Here is a 20,074-nt window from a genome sequence, read left to right as displayed (position 1 = left end):
GAAAACGCGTTTTGCGAGCGTTTAAACAAAAGGAATGGAGCCATTGGATTCGTATTCCACAGTAACGTTGATCGAAGCTTCTGATGCTGTAGGAAACGCGTTTTGCGAGCGTTTCCACAAAAGGAATGGGGCCATTGGATTCGTATTCCACTGTAAAGTTGATCGAAGCTTCTGATGCTGTAGGAAACGCGTTTTGCGAGCGTTTCCAGAAGAGGAATGGAGCCATTGGATTCGTATTCCACAGTAACGTTGATCAAAGCTTCTGATGCTGTAGGAAACGCGTTTTGCGAGCGTTTCCACAAAAGGAATGGAGCCATCGGATTCGTATTCCACAGTAACGTTGATCAAAGCTTCTGATGCTGTAGGAAACGCGTTTTGCGAGCGTTTCCAGAACAGGAATGGAGCCATTGGATTCGTATTCCACAGTAAAGTTGATCGAAGCTTCTGATGCTGTAGGAAACGCGTTTTGCGAGCGTTTCCAGAAGAGGAATGGAGCAACTGGATTCGTATTCCACAGTAAAGTTGATCGAAGCTTCTGATGCTGTAGAAAACGCGTTTTGCAAGCGTTTCCACAAAAGGAATGGAGCCATCGGATTCGTATTCCACAGTAACGTTGATCAAAGCTTCTGATGCTGTAGGACACGCGTTTTGCGAGCGTTTCCAGAGGAGGAATGGAGCCATTCGATTCGTATTCCACAGTAACGTTGATCAAAGCTTCTGATGCTGTAGGAAACGCGTTTTGTGAGCGTTTCCAGAAAAGGAATGGGGCCATTGGATTCGTATTCCACTGTAAAGTTGATCGATGCTTCTGATGCTGTAGGAAACGCGTTTTGTGAGCGTTTCCAGAAAAGGAATGGAGCCATTGGATTCGTATTCCACAGTAACGTTGATCGAAGCTTCTGATGCTGTAGGAAACCCGTTTTGCGAGCGTTTCCAGAAAAGGAATGGGGCCATTGGATTCGTATTCCACTGTGAAGTTGATCGAAGCTTCTGATGCTGTAGGAAACGCGTTTTGCGAGCGTTTAAACAAAAGGAATGGGGCCATTGGATTCGTATTCCACAGTAACGTTGATCGAAGCTTCTGATGCTGTAGGAAACGCGTTTTGTGAGCGTTTCCACAAAAGGAATGGGGCCATTGGATTCGTATTCCACTGTAAAGTTGATCGAAGCTTCTGATGCTGTAGGAAACGCGTTTTGCGAGCGTTTCGAGAAGAGGAATGGAGCCATTTGATTCGTATTCCACAGTAACGTTGATCAAAGCTTCTGATGCTGTAGGAAACTCGTTTTGCGAGCGTTTCCACAAAAGGAATGGAGCCATCGGATTCGTATTCCACAGTAACGTTGATCAAAGCTTCTGATGCTGTAGGAAACGCGTTTTGCGAGCGTTTCCAGAAGAGGAATGGAGCCATTGGATTCGTATTCCACAGTAAAGTTTGAAGGATCCCCCTTCGAGCGTAAAGGGTTCGCGAGCCCGAACCTGCCCGACGAAGTAACGCCGATCCGCATGAGAACAAATCACCGGTTTATTCCGGGAAAACCAAAACAGGAAAAAAACAAACAAGGCAGTTTGGGAGGCAACAAAACGAGAGCACAGCAAGCAAGCGCTGAAAGCGCGTAAAGAAAACATTGCGGTGGTTGAAACCCTGCTTGTCCAGAAAGGTACAGCATGGTGCTGTACACTCACGACGACGTCTTCAGTCACTTGTGCCGACGTCGGGTGAAGAGCGTCCGCCTCGGACGCTGGTTGCTCCTCGCGGTCCGGGCGTCATGGTCGTGGCTCGCCGCCGCCCGCGGCCGCAGCTGCTCTCGCGTGTCCCTCGGTGCGCACTGTCCAGCTGCTCCTGTGAGCGCCGCTTTTAAGCCACTCTGTTGGTTGTGCGCATGCTCCGGGTTCTGTTGCACTACACGTGTCCGTTGCGGCTCACTGTTCATCGCACACGCGCGCACGGGCACCATGACGCACTGACGCCACTATCAGTGTTCGTCCGGCACTCACTGCAGTGTAATCACCCTCCGCGGGCGCACGTAGGGGCTGCGTCCCTACATTCCCCCTCCCCCAAGACCGGACAACTCGCTAGTTGTCCGAGAAGCGCTGGGGGGCTGCCGTTGAGGATGCCTTCTCCTGTGGGTTTGAGATGATTAGGAAATGTCTCCCAACTGTGAGGTACTTGCCTCTGGTCATTCCGGCCGAACGGGCGCTCCCACGATGGCGCCTCACCGCCGGGGTGAGTCGGCGCTTGGAAACCATCTCCCACGGGGGCGCCGCACCGCTGGGGTGAGTCAGCGCTGCAACCATCTCCCACGGGGGCGCCGCACCGCTGGGGTGAGTCAGCGCTGCAACCATCTCCCACGGGGGCGCCGCACCGCTGGGGTGAGTCAGCGCTGCAACCATCTCCCACGGGGGCGCCGCACCGCTGGGGTGAGTCAGCACTGCAACCATCTCCCACGGTGGCGCCGCACCGCTGGGGTGAGTCAGCGCTGCGGCCATCTCGCATGGTGGCGCCGCACCGCTGTGGTGAGTCAGCGCTGCGGCCATCTCCCACGGTGGCGCTGCACCGCTGGGGTGAGTAAGCGCTGCAACCACCTTTGCCATGAATGATCGCTGCTCGCTTGTGGTTTTTCTCCTGCGATTGCCGGTTGTCCGGCCCCGCGCCCATGAACAGCGCCGCCTTCCTTCCTCGCTGCGTTGTTCGCTTCGCTCGGGGCCTCCGTTGGTTCATCCCTGGGGGTGTGCGGTAGGTGTACGCACACGAAGCCTCTAGGCATGCCTCTTTAGGCGGCGGCGGTTGGTAGGATTCCGTGGCCATCAGCGAAGCCTGTATGGCTGTGGCCTCCTTGGCGAGGTCTTCAAAGTCTGAGAACCGCCGGGACCGCAAGTACGGCTGGAACCTGGGGTGGCACTGTCGGATGACCCGGAAAACTTTTTCCTCCTCGGGTGCTGCCGGTTCAGCCCGCTGGTACAAGTCCTGCATAGAACGCACATATCCCCGAAGTCTTTCACCTTCTCCCTGTGTCCGAGCGCGAAGTTCGTCTTTGATTCGGTACGCATACCCAGGTGGCAAAAACTCCAGCTTGAAGCGCTCCTTGAAGTCCGTCATGTCCTCGAATGGCTTCTGGTGACGTCTCCATACGCCAGCTTCCGCCCGCAAAGCAACTGGCAAGATCCTGCTAATCAGCACTCTATCTGAAATTGCCATGGCTTGTTGGTAGTCTGCCAATTCATAAAGAAAGTCGAAAACAGACTTCTTGTCGGTGGAACCTGTATACGTTGGCACGGCCAAGTTTAACTGCAACGACGCGCTGCAGTGACAGTTGCATTGACGAGCCTGCGGCGGCCGATCATCCAATAATGCCTCAGTGTTAAGCTTGCTAGTCTGAAGCGCCAACAGTTGCTTTTCAAACTCGGCCTTCGATTCTATCAGTTGGGCCATCAAGTCAAGAATTGGCTTTGTGTTGTCCGATAGCAGATCAGTCTGCGCAATACTATCCGAGAAACGCACGGAGGCATTTTCGCTTAACGCGGGAACAGCATGCTCGTCCGTCGACATAGTTGTAGCTGCAGAATACTGTCAACACTGCCTTGAATACAGCCGTTCTGACCGGCGCAGAAAGAAAAAAAATGCTCCTAATAGGGCGCGCACAGTAAATCAGCGGTTACACTTCGATAAGCGCAAATTCTGTGGAAAGTCACTCACAGGATTTGTTGCGCAGCTTTCGGCTGCTCCTTACCACGCCAGCTTCGTCGTTGAGCGGTGGCTTATGGTAGACGGTTGGAAGCATTCTCCGGTCTCGTAGTGATGCTAGCAAAGTAGGCACGGCCGTCTTTTGTGCCGCCGAATCCGCCGGTGACTTCTGCGTAAAAAAGGTTAGCGACCCGAGCAAAGTACACACAGTTCTGAAGCGTTCTGCAAGCATTCTCACGTGCGGGTGGCAGTGTAGCTCGCGGGGTGAGTCAAGGCTCGAAGACAATAAGAAAAAAAGGAATAAAGAAAGAAACCACGTTGGGCGCCAGTGAAGGATCCCCCTTCGAGCGTAAAGGGTTCGCGAGCCCGAACCTGCCCGACGAAGTAACGCCGATCCGCATGAGAACAAATCACCGGTTTATTCCAGGAAAACCAAAACAGGAAAAAAACAAACAAGGCAGTTTGGGAGGCAACAAAAAGAGAGCACAGCAAGCAAGCGCTGAAAGCGCGTAAAGAAAACATTGCGGTGGTTGAAACCCTGCTTGTCCAGAAAGGTACAGCATGGTGCTGTACACTCACGACGACGTCTTCAGTCACTTGTGCCGACGTCGGGTGAAGAGCGTCCGCCTCGGACGCTGGTTGCTCCTCGCGGTCCGGGCGTCATGGTCGTGGCTCGCCGCCGCCCGCGGCCGCAGCTGCTCTCGCGTGTCCCTCGGTGCGCACTGTCCAGCTGCTCCTGTGAGCGCCGCTTTTAAGCCACTCTGTTGGTTGTGCGCATGCTCCGGGTTCTGTTGCACTACACGTGTCCGTTGCGGCTCACTGTTCATCGCACACGCGCGCACGGGCACCATGACGCACTGACGCCACTATCAGTGTTCGTCCGGCACTCACTGCAGTGTAATCACCCTCCGCGGGCGCACGTAGGGGCTGCGTCCCTACAAGTTGAACGAAGCTTCTGATGCTGTAGGAAACGCGTTTTGTGAGCGTTTCCAGAAAAGGAATGGAGCCATTGGATTCGTATTCCACAGTAACGTTGATCGAAGCTTCTGATGCTGTAGGAAACCCGTTTTGCGAGCGTTTCCAGAAAAGGAATGGGGCCATTGGATTCGTATTCCACTGTAAAGTTGATCGAAGCTTCTGATGCTGTAGGAAACGCGTTTTGCGAGCGTTTCCAGAAGAGGAATGAAGCCATTGGATTCGTATTCCACAGTAACGTTGATCAAAGCTTCTGATGCTGTAGGAAACGCGTTTTGTGAGCGTTTCCAGAAGAGGAATGGAGCCATTGGATTCGTATTCCACAGTAAATTTGATCAAAGCTTCTGATGCTGTAGGAAATGCGTTTTGCGAGCGTTTCCAAAAAAGGTATGGTGCCATTGGATTCGTATTCCACTGTAAAGTTGATCGAAGCTTCTGATGCTGTAGGAAACGCGTTTTGCGAGCGTTTCCACAAAAGGAATGGAGCCATTGGATTCGTATTCCACAGTAACGTTGATCAAAGCTTCTCATGCTGTAGGAAACGTGTTTTGCGAGCGTTTCCAGAAGAGGAATGGAGCCATTGGATTCGTATTCCACAGTAAAGTTTATTGAAGCTTCTGATGCTGTAGGAAACGCGTTTTTCGAGCGTTTGCAGAAGAGGAATGCAGCCATTGGATTCCTATTCCACAGTAACGTTGATCAAAGCTTCTGATGCTGTAGGAAACGCGTTTTGCGAGCGTTTCCAGAAAAGGAATGGGGCCATTGGATTCGTATTCCACTGTACAGTTGATCGAAGCTTCTGATGCTGTAGGAAACGCGTTTTGCGAGCGTTTCCAGGAGAGGAATGGAGCCATTGGATTCGTATTCCACTGTAACGTTGATCAAAGCTTCTGATGCTGTAGGAAACGCGTTTTGCGAGCGTTTCCACAAAAGGAATGGAGCCACTGGATTCGTATTCCACAGTAACGAAGATCAAAGCTTCTGATGCTGTAGGAAACGCGTTTTGCGAGCGTTTCCAGAAAAAGAATGGGGCCATTGGATTCGTATTCCACTGTAAAGTTGATCGAAGCTTCTGATGCTGTAGGAAACGCGTTTTGTTAGCGTTTCCACAAAATGAATGGGGCCATTGGATTCGTATTCCACTGTACAGTTGATCGAAGCTTTTGATACTGTAGGAAACGCGTTTTGCGAGCGTTTCCAGAAGAGGAATGGAGCCACTGGATTCGTATTCCACAGTAAAGTTGATCGAAGCTTCTGATGCTGTAGGAAACGCGTTTTGCAAGCGTTTCCACAAAAGGAATGGAGCCATCGGATTCGTATTCCACAGTAACGTTGATCAAAGCTTCTGATGCTGTAGGAAACGCGTTTTGCGAGCGTTTCCAGAGGAGGAATGGAGCCATTCGATTCGTATTCCACAGTAACGTTGATCAAAGCTTCTGATGCTGTAGGAAACGCGTTTTGTGAGCGTTTCCAGAAAAGGAATGGGGCCATTGGATTCGTATTCCACTGTAAAGTTGATCGATGCTTCTGATGCTGTAGGAAACGCGTTGTGCGAGCGTTTCCAGAAAAAGAATGGGGCCATTGGATTCGTATTCCACTGTAAAGTTGATCGAAGCTTCTGATGCTGTAGGAAACGCGTTTTGTTAGCGTTTCCACAAAATGAATGGGGCCATTGGATTCGTATTCCACTGTACAGTTGATCGAAGCTTTTGATACTGTAGGAAACGCGTTTTGCGAGCGTTTCCAGAAGAGGAATGGAGCCACTGGATTCGTATTCCACAGTAAAGTTGATCGAAGCTTCTGATGCTGTAGGAAACGCGTTTTGCAAGCGTTTCCACAAAAGGAATGGAGCCATCGGATTCGTATTCCACAGTAACGTTGATCAAAGCTTCTGATGCTGTAGGAAACGCGTTTTGCGAGCGTTTCCAGAGGAGGAATGGAGCCATTCGATTCGTATTCCACAGTAACGTTGATCAAAGCTTCTGATGCTGTAGGAAACGCGTTTTGTGAGCGTTTCCAGAAAAGGAATGGGGCCATTGGATTCGTATTCCACTGTAAAGTTGATCGATGCTTCTGATGCTGTAGGAAACGCGTTGTGCGAGCGTTTCCAGAAGAGGAAAGGGGCCATTGAATTCGTATTCCACTGTAAAGTATCGAAGCTTCTGATGCTGTAGGAAACGCGTTTTGCGAGCGTTTAAACAAAAGGAATGGAGCCATTGGATTCGTATTCCACAGTAACGTTGATCGAAACTTCTGATGCTGTAGGAAACGCGTTTTGTGAGCGTTTCCACAAAAGGAATGGGGCCATTGGATTCGTATTCCACTGTAAAGTTGATCGAAGCTTCTGATGGTGTAGGAAACGCGTTTTTCGAGCGTTTCCAGAAGAGGAATGGAGCCATTGGATTCGTATTCCAAAGTAACGTTGATCAAAGCTTCTGATGCTGTAGGAAACGCGTTTTGCGAGCGTTTCTACAAAAGGAATGGAGCCATCGGATTCGTATTCCACAGTAACGTTGATCAAAGCTTCTGATGCTGTAGGAAACGCGTTTTGCGAGCGTTTCCAGAAGAGGAATGGAGCCATTGGATGCGTATTCCACAGTAAAGTTGATCGAAGCTTCTGATGCTGTAGGAAACGCGTTTTGTGAGCGTTTCCAGAAAAGGAATGGAGCCATTGGATTCGTATTCCACAGTAACGTTGATCGAAGCTTCTGATGCTGTAGGAAACCCGTTTTGCGAGCGTTTCCAGAAAAGGAATGGGGCCATTGGATTCGTATTCCACTGTAAAGTTGATCGAAGCTTCTGATGCTGTTGGAAACGCGTTTTGCGAGCGTTTCGAGAAGAGGAATGGAGCCATTTGATTCGTATTCCACAGTAACGTTGATCAAAGCTTCTGATGCTGTAGGAAACGCGTTTTGCGAGCGTTTCCACAAAAGGAATGGAGCCATCGGATTCGTATTCCACAGTAACGTTGATCAAAGCTTCTGATGCTGTAGGAAACGCGTTTAGCGAGCGTTTCCAGAAAAGGAATGGGGCCATTGGATTAGTATTCCACTGTAAAGTTGATCGAAGCTTCTGATGCTGTAGGAAACGCGTTTTGCGAGCGTTTCCAGAAGAGGAATGAAGCCATTGGATTCGTATTCCACAGAAACGTTGATCAAAGCTTCTGGTGCTGTAGGAAACGCGTTTTGCGAGCGTTTCCAGAAGAGGAATGGAGCCAGTGGATTCGTATTCCACAGTAAAGTTGATCAAAGCTTCTGATGCTGTAGGAAACGCGTTTTGTGAGCGTTTCCAGAAAAGGAATGGGGCCATTGGATTCGTATTCCACTGTAAAGTTGATCGATGCTTCTGATGCTGTAGGAAACGCGTTTTGTGAGCGTTTCCAGAAAAGGAATGAAGCCATTGGATTCGTATTCCACAGTAACAATGATCAAAGCTTCTGATGCTGTAGGAAACGCGTTGTGCGAGCGTTTCCAGAAGAGGAAAGGGGCCATTGAATTCGTATTCCACTGTAAAGTATCGAAGCTTCTGATGCTGTAGGAAACGCGTTTTGCGAGCGTTTAAACAAAAGGAATGGAGCCATTGGATTCGTATTCCACAGTAACGTTGATCGAAGCTTCTGATGCTGTAGGAAACGCGTTTTGTGAGCGTTTCCACAAAAGGAATGGGGCCATTGGATTCGTATTCCACTGTAAAGTTGATCGAAGCTTCTGATGGTGTAGGAAACGCGTTTTGCGAGCGTTTCCAGAAGAGGAATGGAGCCATTGGATTCGTATTCCAAAGTAACGTTGATCAAAGCTTCTGATGCTGTAGGAAACGCGTTTTGCGAGCGTTTCTACAAAAGGAATGGAGCCATCGGATTCGTATTCCACAGTAACGTTGATCAAAGCTTCTGATGCTGTAGGAAACGCGTTTTGCGAGCGTTTCCAGAAGAGGAATGGAGCCACTGGATTCGTATTCCACAGTAAAGTTGATCGAAGCTTCTGATGCTGTAGGAAACGCGTTTTGTGAGCGTTTCCAGAAAAGGAATGGAGCCATTGGATTCGTATTCCACAGTAACGTTGATCGAAGCTTCTGATGCTGTAGGAAACCCGTTTTGCGAGCGTTTCCAGAAAAGGAATGGGGCCATTGTATTCGTATTCCACTGTAAAGGTAATCGAAGCTTCTGATGCTGTTGGAAACGCGTTTTTTGAGCGTTTAAACAAAAGGAATGGAGCCATTGGATTCCACAGTAACGTTGATCGAAGCTTCTGATGCTGTAGGAAACGCGTTTTGTGAGCGTTTCCACAAAAGGAATGGGGCCATTGGATTCGTATTCCACTGTAAAGTTGATCGAAGCTTCTGATGCTGTAGGAAACGCGTTTTGCGAGCGTTTCCAGAGGAGGAATGGAGCCATTCGATTCGTATTCCACAGTAACGTTGATCAAAGCTTCTGATGCTGTAGGAAACGCGTTTTGTGAGCGTTTCCAGAAAAGGAATGGGGCCATTGGATTCGTATTCCACTGTAAAGTTGATCGATGCTTCTGATGCTGTAGGAAACGCGTTGTGCGAGCGTTTCCAGAAAAAGAATGGGGCCATTGGATTCGTATTCCACTGTAAAGTTGATCGAAGCTTCTGATGCTGTAGGAAACGCGTTTTGTTAGCGTTTCCACAAAATGAATGGGGCCATTGGATTCGTATTCCACTGTACAGTTGATCGAAGCTTTTGATACTGTAGGAAACGCGTTTTGCGAGCGTTTCCAGAAGAGGAATGGAGCCACTGGATTCGTATTCCACAGTAAAGTTGATCGAAGCTTCTGATGCTGTAGGAAACGCGTTTTGCAAGCGTTTCCACAAAAGGAATGGAGCCATCGGATTCGTATTCCACAGTAACGTTGATCAAAGCTTCTGATGCTGTAGGAAACGCGTTTTGCGAGCGTTTCCAGAGGAGGAATGGAGCCATTCGATTCGTATTCCACAGTAACGTTGATCAAAGCTTCTGATGCTGTAGGAAACGCGTTTTGTGAGCGTTTCCAGAAAAGGAATGGGGCCATTGGATTCGTATTCCACTGTAAAGTTGATCGATGCTTCTGATGCTGTAGGAAACGCGTTGTGCGAGCGTTTCCAGAAGAGGAAAGGGGCCATTGAATTCGTATTCCACTGTAAAGTATCGAAGCTTCTGATGCTGTAGGAAACGCGTTTTGCGAGCGTTTAAACAAAAGGAATGGAGCCATTGGATTCGTATTCCACAGTAACGTTGATCGAAACTTCTGATGCTGTAGGAAACGCGTTTTGTGAGCGTTTCCACAAAAGGAATGGGGCCATTGGATTCGTATTCCACTGTAAAGTTGATCGAAGCTTCTGATGGTGTAGGAAACGCGTTTTTCGAGCGTTTCCAGAAGAGGAATGGAGCCATTGGATTCGTATTCCAAAGTAACGTTGATCAAAGCTTCTGATGCTGTAGGAAACGCGTTTTGCGAGCGTTTCTACAAAAGGAATGGAGCCATCGGATTCGTATTCCACAGTAACGTTGATCAAAGCTTCTGATGCTGTAGGAAACGCGTTTTGCGAGCGTTTCCAGAAGAGGAATGGAGCCATTGGATGCGTATTCCACAGTAAAGTTGATCGAAGCTTCTGATGCTGTAGGAATCGCGTTTTGTGAGCGTTTCCAGAAAAGGAATGGAGCCATTGGATTCGTATTCCACAGTAACGTTGATCGAAGCTTCTGATGCTGTAGGAAACCCGTTTTGCGAGCGTTTCCAGAAAAGGAATGGGGCCATTGGATTCGTATTCCACTGTAAAGTTGATCGAAGCTTCTGATGCTGTTGGAAACGCGTTTTGCGAGCGTTTCGAGAAGAGGAATGGAGCCATTTGATTCGTATTCCACAGTAACGTTGATCAAAGCTTCTGATGCTGTAGGAAACGCGTTTTGCGAGCGTTTCCACAAAAGGAATGGAGCCATCGGATTCGTATTCCACAGTAACGTTGATCAAAGCTTCTGATGCTGTAGGAAACGCGTTTAGCGAGCGTTTCCAGAAAAGGAATGGGGCCATTGGATTAGTATTCCACTGTAAAGTTGATCGAAGCTTCTGATGCTGTAGGAAACGCGTTTTGCGAGCGTTTCCAGAAGAGGAATGAAGCCATTGGATTCGTATTCCACAGAAACGTTGATCAAAGCTTCTGGTGCTGTAGGAAACGCGTTTTGCGAGCGTTTCCAGAAGAGGAATGGAGCCAGTGGATTCGTATTCCACAGTAAAGTTGATCAAAGCTTCTGATGCTGTAGGAAACGCGTTTTGTGAGCGTTTCCAGAAAAGGAATGGGGCCATTGGATTCGTATTCCACTGTAAAGTTGATCGATGCTTCTGATGCTGTAGGAAACGCGTTTTGTGAGCGTTTCCAGAAAAGGAATGAAGCCATTGGATTCGTATTCCACAGTAACAATGATCAAAGCTTCTGATGCTGTAGGAAACGCGTTGTGCGAGCGTTTCCAGAAGAGGAAAGGGGCCATTGAATTCGTATTCCACTGTAAAGTATCGAAGCTTCTGATGCTGTAGGAAACGCGTTTTGCGAGCGTTTAAACAAAAGGAATGGAGCCATTGGATTCGTATTCCACAGTAACGTTGATCGAAGCTTCTGATGCTGTAGGAAACGCGTTTTGTGAGCGTTTCCACAAAAGGAATGGGGCCATTGGATTCGTATTCCACTGTAAAGTTGATCGAAGCTTCTGATGGTGTAGGAAACGCGTTTTGCGAGCGTTTCCAGAAGAGGAATGGAGCCATTGGATTCGTATTCCAAAGTAACGTTGATCAAAGCTTCTGATGCTGTAGGAAACGCGTTTTGCGAGCGTTTCTACAAAAGGAATGGAGCCATCGGATTCGTATTCCACAGTAACGTTGATCAAAGCTTCTGATGCTGTAGGAAACGCGTTTTGCGAGCGTTTCCAGAAGAGGAATGGAGCCACTGGATTCGTATTCCACAGTAAAGTTGATCGAAGCTTCTGATGCTGTAGGAAACGCGTTTTGTGAGCGTTTCCAGAAAAGGAATGGAGCCATTGGATTCGTATTCCACAGTAACGTTGATCGAAGCTTCTGATGCTGTAGGAAACCCGTTTTGCGAGCGTTTCCAGAAAAGGAATGGGGCCATTGTATTCGTATTCCACTGTAAAGGTAATCGAAGCTTCTGATGCTGTTGGAAACGCGTTTTTTGAGCGTTTAAACAAAAGGAATGGAGCCATTGGATTCCACAGTAACGTTGATCGAAGCTTCTGATGCTGTAGGAAACGCGTTTTGTGAGCGTTTCCACAAAAGGAATGGGGCCATTGGATTCGTATTCCACTGTAAAGTTGATCGAAGCTTCTGATGCTGTAGGAAACGCGTTTTGCGAGCGTTTCGAGAAGAGGAATGGAGCCATTTGATTCGTATTCCACAGTAACGTTGATCAAAGCTTCTGATGCTGTAGGAAACGCGTTTTGCGAGCGTTTCCACAAAAGGAATGGAGCCATCGGATTCGTATTCCACAGTAACGTTGATCAAAGCTTCTGATGCTGTAGGAAACGCGTTTAGCGAGCGTTTCCTGAAAAGGAATGGGGCCATTGGATTAGTATTCCACTGTAAAGTTGATCGAAGCTTCTGATGCTGTAGGAAACGCGTTTTGCGAGCGTTTCCAGAAGAGGAATGAAGCCATTGGATTCGTATTCCACAGTAACGTTGATCAAAGCTTCTGATGCTGTAGGAAACGCGTTTTGTGAGCGTTTCCAGATAAGGAATGGGGCCATTGGATTCGTATTCCACAGTAACGTTGATCGAAGCTTCTGATGCTGTAGGAAACGCGTTTTGTGAGCGTTTCCAGATAAGGAATGGAGCCATTGGATTCGTATTCCACTGTAAAGTTGATCAAAGCTTCTGATGCTGTAGGAAACGCGTTTTGCGAGCGTTTCCAGAAGAGGAATGGAGCCATTGGATTCGTATTCCACAGTAAAGTTGATCGAAGCTTCTGATGCTGTAGGAAACGCGTTTTGTGAGCGTTTCCAGAAGAGGAATGGAGCCATTGGATTCGTATTCCACAGTAAAGTTGATCGAAGCTTCTGATGCTGTAGGAAACGCGTTTTGTGAGCGTTTCCGGAAGAGGAATGGAGCCATTGGATTCGTATTCCACAGTAAAGTTGATCGAAGCTTCTGATGCTGTAGGAAACGCGTTTTGTGAGCGTTTCCAGAAGAGGAATGGAGCCATTGGATTAGTATTCCACAGTAAAGTTGATCGAAGCTTTTGATGCTGTAGGAAACGCGTTTTGTGAGCGTTTCCAGAAAAGGAATGGAGCCATTGGATTCGTATTCCACAGTAACGTTGATCGAAGCTTCTGATGCTGTAGGAAACCCGTTGTGCGAGCGTTTCCAGAAAAGGAATGGGGTCATTGGATTCGTATTCCACTGTAAAGTTGATCGAAGCTTCTGATGCTGTAGGAAACGCGTTTTGCGAGCGTTTCCAGAAGAGGAATGGAGCCATTGGTTGCGTATTCCACAGTAACGTTGATCAAAGCTTCTGATGCTGTAGGAAACGCGTTTTGTGAGCGTTTCCAGATAAGGAATGGAGCCATTGGATTCGTATTCCACAGTAAAGTTGATCAAAGCTTCTGATGCTGTAGGAAACGCGTTTTGTGAGCGTTTCCAGAAGAGGAATGGAGCCATTGGATTCGTATTCCACAGTAAAGTTGATCGAAGCTTCTGATGCTGTAGGAAACGCGTTTTGTGAGCGTTTCCAGAAGAGGAATGGAGCCATTGGATTCGTATTCCACAGTAACGTTGATCAAAGCTTCTGATGCTGTAGGAAACGCGTTTTTCGAGCGTTTCCACAAAAGGAATGGAGCCATTGGATTCGTATTCCACAGTAACGTTGATCAAAGCTTCTGATGCTGTAGGAAACGCGTTTTGCAAGCGTTTCCACAAAAGGAATCGAGCCATCGGATTCGTATTCCACAGTAACGTTGATCAAAGCTTCTGATGCTGTAGGAAACGCGTTTTGCGAGCGTTTCCAGAAGGGGAATGGAGCCATTGGATTCGTATTCCACAGTAAAGTTGATCGAAGCTTCTGATGCTGTAGGAAACGCGTTTTGTGAGCGTTTCCAGATAAGGAATGGAGCCATTGGATTCGTATTCCACAGTAACGTTGATCGAAGCTTCTGATGCTGTAGGAAACGCGTTTTGTGAGCGTTTCCAGATAAGGAATGGAGCCATTGGATTCGTATTCCACTGTAAAGTTGATCAAAGCTTCTGATGCTGTAGGAAACGCGTTTTGCGAGCGTTTCCAGAAGAGGAATGGAGCCATTGGATTCGTATTCCACAGTAAAGTTGATCGAAGCTTCTGATGCTGTAGGAAACGCGTTTTGTGAGCGTTTCCAGAAGAGGAATGGAGCCATTGGATTCGTATTCCACAGTAAAGTTGATCGAAGCTTCTGATGCTGTAGGAAACGCGTTTTGTGAGCGTTTCCAGAAGAGGAATGGAGCCATTGGATTCGTATTCCACAGTAAAGTTGATCGAAGCTTCTGATGCTGTAGGAAACGCGTTTTGTGAGCGTTTCCAGAAGAGGAATGGAGCCATTGGATTCGTATTCCACAGTAAAGTTGATCGAAGCTTCTGATGCTGTAGGAAACGCGTTTTGTGAGCGTTTCCAGAAAAGGAATGGAGCCATTGGATTCGTATTCCACACTAACGTTGATCAAAGCTTCTGATGCTGTAGGAAACCCGTTGTGCGAGCGTTTCCAGAAAAGGAATGGGGTCATTGGATTCGTATTCCACTGTAAAGTTGATCGAAGCTTCTGATGCTGTAGGAAACGCGTTTTGCGAGCGTTTCCAGAAGAGGAATGGAGCCATTGGATTCGTATTCCACAGTAACGTTGATCAAAGCTTCTGATGCTGTAGGAAACTCGTTTTGTGAGCGTTTCCAGATAAGGAATGGAGCCATTGGATTCGTATTCCACAGTAAAGTTGATCGAAGCTTCTGATGCTGTAGGAAACGCGTTTTGTGAGCGTTTCCAGAAAAGGAATGGAGCCATTGGATTCGTATTCCACAGTAACGTTGATCGAAGCTTCTGATGCTGTAGGAAACCCGTTGTGCGAGCGTTTCCAGAAAAGGAATGGAGCCATTGGATTCGTATTCCACAGTAAAGTTAATCGAAGCTTCTGATGCTGTAGGAAACGCGTTTTGTGAGCGTTTCCAGAAGAGGAATGGAGCCATTGGATTCGTATTCCACAGTAAAGTTGATCGACGCTTCTGATGCTGTAGGAAACGCGTTTTGTGAGCGTTTCCAGAAGAGGAATGGAGCCATTGCATTCGTATTCCACAGTAACGTTGATCAAAGCTTCTGATGCTGTAGGAAACGCGTTTTGCAAGCGTTTCCAGAAGGGGAATGGAGCCATTGGATTCGTATTCCACAGTAAAGTTGATCGAAGCTTCTGATGCTGTAGGAAACGCGTTTTGTGAGCGTTTCCAGATAAGGAATGGAGCCATTGGATTCGTATTCCACAGTAACGTTGATCGAAGCTTCTGATGCTGTAGGAAACGCGTTTTGTGAGCGTTTCCAGATAAGGAATGGAGCCATTGGATTCGTATTCCACTGTAAAGTTGATCAAAGCTTCTGATGCTGTAGGAAACGCGTTTTGCGAGCGTTTCCAGAAGAGGAATGGAGCCATTGGATTCGTATTCCACAGTAAAGTTGATCGAAGCTTCTGATGCTGTAGGAAACGCGTTTTGTGAGCGTTTCCAGAAGAGGAATGGAGCCATTGGATTCGTATTCCACAGTAAAGTTGATCGAAGCTTCTGATGCTGTAGGAAACGCGTTTTGTGAGCGTTTCCAGAAGAGGAATGGAGCCATTGGATTCGTATTCCACAGTAAAGTTGATCGAAGCTTCTGATGCTGTAGGAAACGCGTTTTGTGAGCGTTTCCAGAAGAGGAATGGAGCCATTGGATTCGTATTCCACAGTAAAGTTGATCGAAGCTTCTGATGCTGTAGGAAACGCGTTTTGTGAGCGTTTCCAGAAAAGGAATGGAGCCATTGGATTCGTATTCCACAGTAACGTTGATCAAAGCTTCTGATGCTGTAGGAAACCCGTTGTGCGAGCGTTTCCAGAAAAGGAATGGGGTCATTGGATTCGTATTCCACTGTAAAGTTGATCGAAGCTTCTGATGCTGTAGGAAACGCGTTTTGCGAGCGTTTCCAGAAGAGGAATGGAGCCATTGGATTCGTATTCCACAGTAACGTTGATCAAAGCTTCTGATGCTGTAGGAAACTCGTTTTGTGAGCGTTTCCATATAAGGAATGGAGCCATTGGATTCGTATTCCACAGTAAAGTCGATCGAAGCTTCTGATGCTGTAGGAAACGCGTTTTGTGAGCGTTTCCAGAAAAGGAATCGAGCCATCGGATTCGTATTCCACAGTAACGTTGATCAAAGCTTCTGATGCTGTAGGAAACGCGTTTTGCGAGCGTTTCCAGAAGGGGAATGGAGCCATTGGATTCGTATTCCACAGTAAAGTTGATCGAAGCTTCTGATGCTGTAGGAAACGCGTTTTGTGAGCGTTTCCAGATAAGGAATGGAGCCATTGGATTCGTATTCCACAGTAACGTTGATCGAAGCTTCTGATGCTGTAGGAAACGCGTTTTGTGAGCGTTTCCAGATAAGGAATGGAGCCATTGGATTCGTATTCCACTGTAAAGTTGATCAAAGCTTCTGATGCTGTAGGAAACGCGTTTTGCGAGCGTTTCCAGAAGAGGAATGGAGCCATTGGATTCGTATTCCACAGTAAAGTTGATCGAAGCTTCTGATGCTGTAGGAAACGCGTTTTGTGAGCGTTTCCAGAAGAGGAATGGAGCCATTGGATTCGTATTCCACAGTAAAGTTGATCGAAGCTTCTGATGCTGTAGGAAACGCGTTTTGTGAGCGTTTCCAGAAGAGGAATGGAGCCATTGGATTCGTATTCCACAGTAAATTTGATCGAAGCTTCTGATGCTGTAGGAAACGCGTTTTGTGAGCGTTTCCAGAAGAGGAATGGAGCCATTGTATTCGTATTCCACAGTAAAGTTGATCGAAGCTTCTGATGCTGTAGGAAACGCGTTTTGTGAGCGTTTCCAGAAAAGGAATGGAGCCATTGGATTCGTATTCCACAGTAACGTTGATCAAAGCTTCTGATGCTGTAGGAAACCCGTTGTGCGAGCGTTTCCAGAAAAGGAATGGGGTCATTGGATTCGTATTCCACTGTAAAGTTGATCGAAGCTTCTGATGCTGTAGGAAACGCGTTTTGCGAGCGTTTCCAGAAGAGGAATGGAGCCATTGGATTCGTATTCCACAGTAACGTTGATCAAATCTTCTGATGCTGTAGGAAACTCGTTTTGTGAGCGTTTCCAGATAAGGAATGGAGCCATTGGATTCGTATTCCACAGTAAAGTTGATCGAAGCTTCTGATGCTGTAGGAAACGCGTTTTGTGAGCGTTTCCAGAAAAGGAATGGAGCCATTGGATTCGTATTCCACAGTAACGTTGATCGAAGCTTCTGATGCTGTAGGAAACCCGTTGTGCGAGCGTTTCCAGAAAAGGAATGGAGCCATTGGATTCGTATTCCACAGTAAAGTTAATCGAAGCTTCTGATGCTGTAGGAAACGCGTTTTGTGAGCGTTTCCAGAAGAGGAATGGAGCCATTGGATTCGTATTCCACAGTAAAGTTGATCGAAGCTTCTGATGCTGTAGGAAACGCGTTTTGTGAGCGTTTCCAGAAGAGGAATGGAGCCATTGGATTCGTATTCCACAGTAAAGTTGATCGAAGCTTCTGATGCTGTAGGAAACGCGTTTTGTGAGCGTTTCCACAAAAGGAATGGAGCCATTGGATTCGTATTCCACAGTAACGTTGATCGAAGCTTCTGATGCTGTAGAAAACCCGTTGTGCGAGCGTTTCCAGAAAAGGAATGGAACCATTGGATTCATATTCCACAGTAACGTTGATCGAAGCTTCTGATGCTGTAGCGAACCCGTTGTGTGAGCGTTTCCAGAAGAGGAATGGAGCCAATGGATTCGTATTCCACGGTAAAGTTGATCGAAGCTTCTGATGCTGTAGGAAACGCGTTTTGTGAGCGTTTCCAGAAAAGGAATGGAGCCATTGGATTCGTATTCCACAGTAACGTTGATCGAAGCTTCTGATGCTGTAGGAAACGCGTTTTGCGAGCGTTTCCAGAAGAGGAATGGAGCCATTGGATTCGTATTCCACAGTAAAGTTGATCGAAGCTTCTGATGCTGTAGGAAACGCGTTTTGTGAGCGTTTCCAGATAAGGAATGGAGCCATTGGATTCGTATTCCACAGTAACGTTGATCGAAGCTTCTGATGCTGTAGGAAACGCGTTTTGTGAGCGTTTCCAGATAAGGAATGGAGCCATTGGATTCGTATTCCACTGTAAAGTTGATCAAAGCTTCTGATGCTGTAGGAAACGCGTTTTGCGAGCGTTTCCAGAAGAGGAATAGAGCCATTGGATTCGTATTCCACAGTAAAGTTGATCGAAGCTTCTGATGCTGTAGGAAACGCGTTTTGTGAGCGTTTCCAGAAGAGGAATGGAGCCATTGGATTCGTATTCCACAGTAAAGTTGATCGAAGCTTCTGATGCTGTAGGAAACGCGTTTTGTGAGCGTTTCCAGAAGAGGAATGGAGCCATTGGATTCGTATTCCACAGTAAAGTTGATCGAAGCTTCTGATGCTGTAGGAAACGCGTTTTGTGAGCGTTTCCAGAAGAGGAATGGAGCCATTGGATTCGTATTCCACAGTAAAGTTGATCGAAGCTTCTGATGCTGTAGGAAACGCGTTTTGTGAGCGTTTCCAGAAAAGGAATGGAGCCATTGGATTCGTATTCCACAGTAACGTTGATCGAAGCTTCTGATGCTGTAGGAAACCCGTTGTGCGTGCGTTTCCAGAAAAGGAATGGAGCCATTGGATTCGTATTCCACTGTAAAGTTGATCGAAGCTTCTGATGCTGTAGGAAACGCGTTTTGCGAGCGTTTCCAGAAGAAGAATGGAGCCATTGAATTCGTATTCCACAGTAACGTTGATCAAAGCTTCTGATGCTGTAGGAAACGCGTTTTGTGAGCGTTTCCAGAAAAGGAATGAAGCCATTGGATTCGTATTCCACAGTAACGTTGATCAAAGCTTCTGATCCTGTAGGAAACGCGTTTTGCGAGCGTTTCCAGAAGAGGAAATGGGCCATTGAATTCGTATTCCACTGTAAAGTTGATCGAAGCTTCTGATGCTGTAGGAAACGCGTTTTGCGAGCGTTTCCAGAAGAGGAATGAAGCCATTCGATTCGTATTCCACAGTAACGTTGATCAAAGCTTCTGATGCTGTAGGAAACGCGTTTTGCGAGCGTTTCCAGAAGAGGAATGGAGCCATTGGATTCGTATTCCACAGTAAAGTTGATCAAAGCTTCTGATGCTGTAGGAAATGCGTTTTGCGAGCGTTTCCAAAAAAGGTATGGTGCCATTGGATTCGTATTCCACTGTAAAGTTGATCGAAGCTTCTGATGCTGTAGGAAACGCGTTTTGCGAGCGTTTCCACAAAAAGAATGTAGCCATTGGATTCGTATTCCACAGTAACGTTGATCAAAGCTTCTCATGCTGTAGGAAACGCGTTTTGCGAGCGTTTCCAGAAGAGGAATGGAGCCATTGGATTCGTATTCCACAGTAAAGTTTATTGAAGCTTCTGATGCTGTAGGAAACGCGTTTTTCGAGCGTTTGCAGAAGAGGAATGCAGCCATTGGATTCGTATTCCACTGTAACGTTGATCAAAGCTTCTGATGCTGTAGGAAACGCGTTTTGCGAGCGTTTCCACAAAAGGAATGGAGCCATTGGATTCGTATTCCACAGTAACGTAGATCAAAGCTTCTGATGCTGTAGGAAACGCGTTTTGCGAGCGTTTCCAGAAAAGGAATGGGGCTATTGGATTCGTATTCCACTGTAAAGTTGATCGAAGCTTCTGATGCTGTAGGAAACGAGTTTTGTTAGCGTTTCCACAAAATGAATGGGGCCATTGGATTCGTATTCCACTGTACAGTTGATCGAAGCTTTTGATGCTGTAGGAAACGCGTTTTGCGAGCGTTTCCAGAAGAGGAATGGAGCCACTGGATTCGTATTCCACAGTAAAGTTGATCGAAGCTTCTGATGCTGTAGGAAACGCGTTTTGCAAGCATTTCCACAAAAGGAATGGAGCCATCGGATTCGTATTCCACAGTAACGTTGATCAAAGCTTCTGATGCTGTAGGAAACGCGTTTTGCGAGCGTTTCCAGAAGAGGAATGGAGCCATTGGATTCGTAATCCACAGTAAAGTTGATCGAAGCTTCTGATGCTGTAGGAAACGCGTTTTGTGAGCGTTTCCAGAAAAGGAATGGAGCCATTGGATTCGTATTCCACAGTAAC

The sequence above is a fragment of the Haemaphysalis longicornis genome, unplaced genomic scaffold, assembly GCF_048455015.1.
Source record: "Haemaphysalis longicornis isolate Haplotype H1 unplaced genomic scaffold, Haemaphysalis longicornis Haplotype H1 scaffold_10, whole genome shotgun sequence".
NCBI lineage: Eukaryota > Metazoa > Arthropoda > Arachnida > Ixodida > Ixodidae > Haemaphysalis > Haemaphysalis longicornis.
Note: the sequence above shows the minus strand (reverse complement) of the source record.